The following is an 8,829-nucleotide window of genomic DNA, read 5'->3' as shown; positions in this document are numbered from 1 at the left end:
GCGAGAGGGCGGAGCTTTCCTCCGGTGAGCCTAGACGACAGAGTGATTGACAGGCAGTGCATTGATGGGGAGTGCTGTGCCACTTCTCCTAATCTACCTCGATGATGTATAATGAGTGCTAAATAAAAAAAAAAACGTTTATAGATATAAATAGAGATATAATGACCAAAATGAGCACACCCCTCACATTTTTGTAAATATTTTATTTTATCTTTTCATGTTAACATTGAAGAAATGACACTTTGCTCCAATGTAAAGTAGCGAGTGTACAGCTTGTATATCCCCTCTCTCGCTCTCTCTCTCTCTCCCTCTCTCCCTTCCCCTCTCTCTCCCTTCCCCTCTCTCTCTCTCTCTCTCTCTCTCTCTCTCTCTCTCCCCCTCCCTCTCCCTCCCTCTCTTTCCTCTCTCTCTCCCCCCCTCTCTCTCTCTCTCTCTCCCTCCCTCTCTTTCCTCTCTCTCTCCCCCCCTCTCACTCTCTCTCTCTCTCTCTCTCTCTCTCCCTCTCCCTCCCTCTCCCCTTGAGTGAAGCAGAGCATGGAAGTACTGGTTTGGGTACAGATTATTTAACAGAAAATAAAATGTCAATTTGTATTTCAATATAGCTACAATTTTAATTAAAAGACTGTCTATCTATATGTTTATCTTATCGATCCATCACATTTTTGCTGTTTTATGTGAGGGTGATTTTGAAAATGCAGTTTACAGATTATATTGATTGTTGCTGTTCCCATGTAATTCAGGAAAAATGCAACAAGAAGAAGTAAAAATGTTGAGCATTCAGATTTCATTTCTGTGCATAGGGGTTACTGGATTTATGGCAGGATCAACCAATATATAACTATACGTGCTAAAATTGTAATTAGCCTGACAAATGAAACCCTAATGATGCCGCCACATCTAAGGACTGGTAAACTGGAATATATTACATGCTTGCAGTTGGGTGTAGACAGTTGCGGCTGGTTTTCAAAATTGGAAGGGGGCGCAAACAAACCTGCCCCCCATGCACACCCCCCCCCCCCAGCGCTCACTCAAACGAACCCCCCACCCAGCGCTTGATCTAGTGTCCAGCCAGGAAGGCGGCGATCAGTCGCCTTACCTTATGCGGGAAGGTACAGGGAGGAGGTTGTGGAGGGAAGAGCCGAGCCAGAGGCCGTTGCTTCTCTTCCTGGGTGAATGGGAAGCGGGTCCTGAGACCTAATTGGCCGGGAGGAGAAGCAGGAAGACATTGGCAAATATTAATTTGCTAATGTCACACAAGTGGGTGGGCTCGGGGCACAGTGCTCTGCGCCTCCGGCTCTAATCGCATGCCCCTCTGCCCCTAATAAGCGTGCTGCCACTGGGTGTAGATATATTAAATTGTTTCCACTTAATAAGAGTATATGTGCTGTTCTGTGTTTTAAATATTATGTTGTGTATGTTATTAAATAGTTTTAATATACTGGAAGAACAAGTCGTTACTGGAGAGATCGGCATATAAATGTAAAATGTATACCAGCCTTGTCACTTTTGTAAAGTTTATTCTGCCCACCTCCCTGTACAATAGAAAATGTAACATGACCTACCTGTCCTGCAGTCAGTCCTTCTGATCAGTGCGGAGGTCCAGATAGGTAGATGCAGCTCTGATGACCTCATTATACACACTGTGATTTCTATCATCATAAACATTTAGAAATACGTATACAAAGTAATAATAGACACTGGCAAGGCTTCCTTTTTGAGCAGGGAGCACACTCTTTAGTCCTCCTCTCTTACCAAAAGCATACAAACTCAGAAAATATATACCAGTGAGCTTGACCTGCAATGTAATTCAGATTATGCGTACAATTCCTCCCTCGGCCCTGGGCCATGGCAACTACTTATGTCTGTAATTGGATTCGTATCCATTGGAACTGCAAGTCTGTTTTTCCGAAACGTAAAACTACTCTTTGAGGCTTCTGCAGGGTGAGAGGATTTGTTTGCAAGATTTTCTTTAGAATTTTATACAGTAAAATTCAATTAGAAGTGGTGTAAAAAGTTGTATGAAGCAGGAATTGCCGATGGACTTTTACATAACTTAATGTGTCCATCTTAATTGCTGCAGTGTTTGCTGTGTTTTTTTATTGGTCAGTTTTTGTGGCATCTACCTGGATCATTTACCTGACAGGCTCCTCGCTTTTCAGTGTGCTGTTTCTTGTACTCTGATGTAAGAGCTTAGTGTGGGGTGTAAGATCCACACCAGAAAGGTGAATTCTGCCATGCCGAAAGCACTAAAAAATTATATATTGATTTATTTATTTTTTATTCCTGTAAAACTTCACTGCATTTCCATATGTTAAATTACAGCCAGAAGAAATTCCTATACATGAATTAGACTCTCCCTTTCTTAACATTATACACAGAAATATTAGGACAGGATTTTTACAGTCTACACAGTAATATATAACAATCTTAGTATCAGGAGCATCTAATTCTCCTGCTCCCTATTCCAGCATCCTGGTTTTGGCTGTGGCTGTGGCTTTCTACTTTGTCTGTCTGCCCACCTGAAAGGTGATTGATGTGGCAAGTCTCTGGATGGAGACCAAACCTGATTTAAGCCAGCCTAGCCTGCAGTCTCAACGTTGTAATAGCGTGTGTCTACCCTGCTCTGCTAGATTGGGTTACTTAATTGACAGCCTCGGATTGGATATTGACTATTTTCTGAACTCTGCCTTTTGACTTAGGATTTTTTTTTATTTTTTCAGAAGTGTATTTTGTGCGTGTAACCGAGAGAGGAGCCGGACTGCAGGAGTTGGGAGTAGGCAGGCCTCCCCCAGAGGCAATCTGCCACCTTTCTCCATGCCCCGGGTGGCAATGGTGGGTGTGTGAGGGGGTCCTATCACACAGCCCGCCCTACCTGCTCTACTTTGAAGCCCAACGGGGCTGAGGGACTCCCTATAAGGGAGTGAGAGGATCTAGCCCGCTCAACCAGCCCCGTTAGTCCTTCGCCTCTCTTTTTAGAGACCGCGTGTTCAAAGTGCGTGCATGTTAACCCAATTTCGAGTGCGTGTAAGTGTGGTGGTTTTTGCGGGAGGGGGGTGGGCGTACTAAGCGCAAGCTTACCTCGCATAGCACACCCACCGGGAGCCGGGCTGAGACCACCAAACTCAATTCACATGTAGCTGAGACCGGGATCCGAACCTCTAGCTGCAGAGGTGAATGGCTTGTCAGCGCAGTGCCAATCGCGTTGAGCCACCGCAGCTCCCTTGACTTTGGATTTTGACCCAAACTATTCTGAACCTTGCCTGTCTGCAACCACAAGTACCTGTTTGCTTTGCTTAGTTCGGACATGCCATAGCCAGGCACTATAGCATTGTGTATAAGTCCTGAAGGCAGCCGGGTACCGGTAGGTCTGCTTGCCTTATGGGAAAGGGGGCTGCTATAGGTGAAGAACACCACAGAAGCCAGGTAGTGTCTGACCACCTGCGTTAGGGGTAACAGTGGCATTTGGCAACTTGAGGAATATCTACTTAACAAGGAGTCAGTTTTTTTTTTGTTAATAGTGGGCCCATGGGTATCACCCTCCCCTCAGTTAAACTGCTTTTGGATATCCCAATAGTCTCTAAATCCTGTGTCTCTTCGCCTATTAGAACTGCTTTTAGGTATGTATTTGCTGTCTGTGTCATTGTTGGGGAAATTTCCCTTCACTTCTGTGTGGTCAATGAAGAGACAAAGACTGCCATAAAAAATTTGTTTGGGCTGAAATTCAATTTTTAGGGACATGTCTATGTTATTATTGACTTGCAGCTATAAAGCCTATATGGATTATGTCCCAAACTCCTTCTTATAGTGCTTATTTTATCCAGTTCCCATCTGTGCTATAGCCGAAACACGGCTACAGCGCTGGCTTACTTTGCCAGAAGGGCCTTCATGAACTACCTCCCATGATCATACTGCCCACACGCCTTCTGCGGCCCATGGGCACACGCTCTGTGATCGCTGCATCCTTCAGAAACAGCTGATCACAGATCAGGGTAAAGGGACCCTTTACCACGTGATCAGCTGTGTCCAATGACAGCAAATCACAATGTAAACACAAGCCGGTTATCAGCATTCCTTTCCTCACGTTGACTTCGTGAGGAATGGAGTGCCAAAAATCAGCTTGTGTTAAAGGGACATCTACACTGATAGTCAGGTCACTGATTATTAGTGCAGTCCCAACAGTGCCCACCAGTGCTGCTAATCTGGGCCGCCTCATCAGTGCCCACCAGTGCTGCCTCTTAAGTGCAGCCTTTAGTGCAGTCTCAGCAGCTCACGTTACTGAAGGAGAATTTTTTTTTTTTTTTTTCCTTCATCATTTTCGGTCTTTTTCCATTTGTTTAGCAAAGAGTAAAAAAAAACTGTTTTTTTTTAACTACCACCAAAAGAAAACTCTGTGTTTAATAAAATATATAAAAACAATTCATATGGGTACATTGTAGCATGACCATGCAATTGTCATTCAAAGTGTGACCATGCTGAAAGCTGAAAATTGGCCTGGGCAGGAAGGGGGCAAGTGGTTAAAGTATAAGTAAACCAATTACATTAAAGTATAAGAAACCAATTTACCTTATTCAAAATGAATATATTTTTTGTTCATGGAGAAATGCTGGATTGGGAGACAATTAGATAATACTGCCGTCAACAGGAGGATTTGAACACTGGCAAGTGCAAAACAGTGACTAGCCTGCTATAACCAGCATGCTATAGTTTTTTGCTGGTGTCCTAAAAGGTTGAATTTTTTTTTTCTACTGAGAAAAATGTAACCCTTTGTACTAGCCATCTTTTTTTCAAGATTATTTTTCTTCTACCACGACCTCACTAAATGCTGCTTGGGCTGGTCTCCTTACGGAGTTACATATTCTCATCAATAGCTGTGGAGGATGTAACTGGACTATACTGAATGGCCTGCCTTGAATGTGACCTTTGGGCATTGGGCTCCACATTGTGGTACTTGCCAGACCTTTGTGTTGGTTGGGCATAGAGCACCTTCCAGTTCCAGAGCCACGGCACAGCCTCTGGTGTGGCACAGACTCTGAAGAGTCACCTTGTGAATAGGGCATGTGGGCTTAGTAGCAGGAGCTGCTTTGTTTATTAGAACTGTTGGATACGATTGTTATTTCTGTTTTCCATTAGTTTTCTTCAGAAAGGGTTAAAATGCTACAGGATTGACTGCTGTCAATAGATTCCAAGGTGACCTGCAGTACTTCCTCTTAAAGGGCCTGATACCAACAGCTTGGAATGCTGTCCCCTGCTTGAGTCCCAACATTCCTTACAGTCTTCTTATCTCCATCGGGAGTAGCCACCTACCATTTTTTTACCTGGAAGGATTTCACCACAGTTATGCCGGTGTCTTGTCGAGCTGGTTTTCTTATCGCAAGGATCTTCAAACTACGGCCCTCCAGCTGTTGTGGAACTACACATCCCATGAGGCAATGTAAAACTCTGACATTCACAGACATGACTAGGCATGATGGGAATAACTGGAGGGTCATACTTTGGAGACCCTTGCCCTATCGGATGGGGTCCGGCCTCGACTGCGCAGTGCTTATATGGTGGAACGGTCAGAGCTCATGTTAGCAGCTCTGGACTACTGTGTAGATGTGTTAGTAGATTTCTCCTATCTTGTTTCCCATGAGTCTCTTATTCGTGAACATGCAGAAAAATTCCTGTTGCAATGTTGTGCTGCAGAGCAGGCATGTAAAAAACAGTTACTGTGCATGCCCTTCAACAGCCAGAATATCTTTGGAGCTGCATTGGGCACCTTCATTATATTCATGGTATTAAAACCAAAAATGTAATTTCTCTTTTCGTCCATGGATGGACACAGCCTTCACAAGTCTTGACATATGGGTTATGTTCCTGTTCATAGGAGAGGACTAGGCAGAATATGTTAGATATTTAAATATATGTTACTTTAACAGAGTTGAGCAGCCCCTGCCCAGGGGCCGGTCCCTCTGGACATAACCCTCCGCCCTGCAGCATGCAGCCTCTGTTGTTTTCTGCCTAGCAGAGAAGGACGTGGCTCCCTTTGGGCCCAGTGCCCTGAATATTTTTTTTTTTTTTGAGAATCTTCTTTCAACTTCCGGCTGGGTGACAGGCTAGATATATAGATCCTTGTAGTCTCCCCAGTCTGGCCTGCGAGCGTGAGCAGACCTTAGCTACGCGCTGGGTCGGCCACGAAATACCCCATGGCACCAGGGGTGGCCGGTGGGCTTTTTGCTCCAGGGTCCACATATGACTGGGCTGTTTTGTTGTCTCACTCACAGTGGACCGGGCCAACAGCTACTCCAACTCGCTTGTAGGCCTGTCAGAAACGCACCAACGGGTCCTTACATGGACGGGTAAGTACAGTTCCCCCTGCCTTGGCAGGTTGGAACAGCTGGGCATTCCTGGGATTAGCGGGTTCTCTTATCCTCCCTTTCCCTGCTCGCTGTCACATTTCTCTTTCTGCTCTAAAGGGCTTGCTGCGACCGGGGGGGACTCCGGGTCCAGTGGGGTGTCGGACCCGTTTTTTCGTGGGGGGGAGGCTCTGCCTCGGGAAGTCCCTACCCCTGCCTTCTCATCCACATCGCGGTGCACCGCCGCCATTTTTAGAATGCCTGCTGCTTCTATTGAATTTTCCCATTGACGCCCATTTTGTCGTGGCCACGCTATGGCGCAGGTTGATATTGCGGGCAGCCATTTTCTTGTGGTCGCGCTCTTTTTTTTCTCTGAGGCGTCTGGCGACCATTTTGGTGTGGGTTTTTGGCCTCTGGTGTTGGCTTCCTGAATGGCGCGCAGCACAATTCTCCTCACAGATTTTCCTCACACACGCTGTGTGCAGAGGGCGGGCAGCGGCGCTAAGCAGTCTCTTGCTGGGTTGGTGAGTCCACTGGGTAACCCCCCCCCCCCCCCGGTCAGTGCAGCAAGGAGGGTGGACTTTTCATGTCTTTAATTAGTCCCTGCGAGCTGTCTGTGGTGTTATGGAGTCAGTATCTGGTCCTTCTTCCCCAAACATGCCTGAGGTGGCAGCTGGTGCCCCTGCACCTGCGGTTTCCACCTTAACGAGGACATTGTACTTCCGTGCTTGTGTCCTCGGCCGGCGCATCCTAAAGAGGTTGCGCTTCATACTTTAGACGTGGTACGTGCCTTGCGGGCGTACCTGTCTGCTACGGAACCGTTTCAGAGGTCTGACTCACTATTTGTGTCGGTGTCTGGTCCACAAAAGGGCCTGGCGGTCTCGTCGGCCACCATTTCTCGTGAATCAGGCAGACCGTCATCCAGGCCTACGCCCTTAAGGGGCGGGTGCCTCCTTTCCCTGTCACGGCACATTCAACCAGGGCAATCGGTGCTTCCAGGGCTTTCAAACATCAAGCGTCTGTCTCACAGGTGTGCAAAGCAGCGACTTGGTCGTCAGTGCACACCCTCTACAAATTTTACAAGGTTGATGTGAGTGCATCTTCAGATGCTTCCTTCAGCCACAAGGTTTTGCAGGCAGCTGCTTAAAGTTGCACCTCCTTCCTTGAAGAGATCGGCTTGTTTTGGGGTGAAGTTATTTGTTTTTAATGATACTGTTCCCACCCCTCGTCTTTTGACACTGCTTGGGGATGCCCCATATGTCAAGACTTAGAAGGCTGTGACCGTCCATGGACGAAAAGAGAAAATAGGATTTTTTGTACTCACCGTAAAATCCTTTTCTCTGCCGTCCCCTCCTTTTTAGGTTTGTACTGCTTGTTACAAACGGAGGCTGCGGGGCGGAGGGTTATGTCCAGAGGGACCGCCCCCTGGGCGGAGCTGTTTAACTCTGTTTAAGTAACATGTATTTAACATGTTCTGCCTAGTCCTCTCCTATGAACAGGAACATAACCCATATGTCAAGACTTGTGAAGGCTGTGTCCCTCCATGGACGACAGAGAAAAGGATTTTATGGTGAGTACAAAAAATCCTATTATATTGCAGCCTACCAGTCATTTGATGTGATAGCTGCATTAGTTTTATTTTAGGCTTTTTCCCCTATTGCCATCTGCTGATCTGGTCAGTAACACACTCCCTGTATTAGGTAGCTTTCACTCTGGATGATAAAGCAAGAGAGACAACTTTTGAACACAAGCATTGTCAGCAGAGGGAGGGTAGTGTTGGATGTACTAGCACAGGGCTCAAAATTTCAAGTCCTGATCTACTACTATTATTATTATTACTATACAGGATTTATATAGCGCCAACAGTTTACGCAGCGATTAACAAAATTAAGGCAGATATTGTGGTTACATTACAATTTGGTACAAGAGGAATTGGAGGGCCCTGCTCATTACAGCTTACAATCTAAAAGGGAGGGTCAAGTGATACAAAAGGTAATAGCTGTGGGGGATGAGCTGATGGACAAAGTAAACAAGTGTATTAGTTAGAAGCAGGATAGGCTTCTTTAAAGTGAAGGGTTTTCAGGGATCGTCTAAAGATGCATAGATTGGGGACAGTCTGACAGATTGGGGTAGGAAGTTCCAAAGGATGGGAGAAGCTCTGGAGAAATCCTCGAGGTGAGCATGGGAGGAGGCGACAAGGGAGCTAGAGAGCAGGAGGTCTTGGAAGGACCGCAGAGAGCAGCTTGGTTGGTATTTTGAGACTTGACTAGTGATGTCGCTGGGGGCAGAGTTATGAATGGCTTTGTAAATTGTTAGTACTTTAAATTTTATTTGTTCGGCGAGTTGAAACCAGTAAAGGGATAGGCAGAGAGGGGGGGAGGACACTGAATGGTTGGTAAGGTGGATGAGTCTTGCAGCAGCATTCATTATGGACAGAAGGGGGCAGGGCCGGCCTTTGGGGTGTGCGAGCTGTGCGGTCGCACAGGGCGCCATG

Source organism: Rana temporaria, chromosome 12 (genome assembly GCF_905171775.1).
Source record: "Rana temporaria chromosome 12, aRanTem1.1, whole genome shotgun sequence".
NCBI classification, from domain to species: domain Eukaryota; kingdom Metazoa; phylum Chordata; class Amphibia; order Anura; family Ranidae; genus Rana; species Rana temporaria.
The sequence above is the reverse complement of the archived record's forward strand: the minus strand, read 5'-3'. Positions refer to the sequence as shown.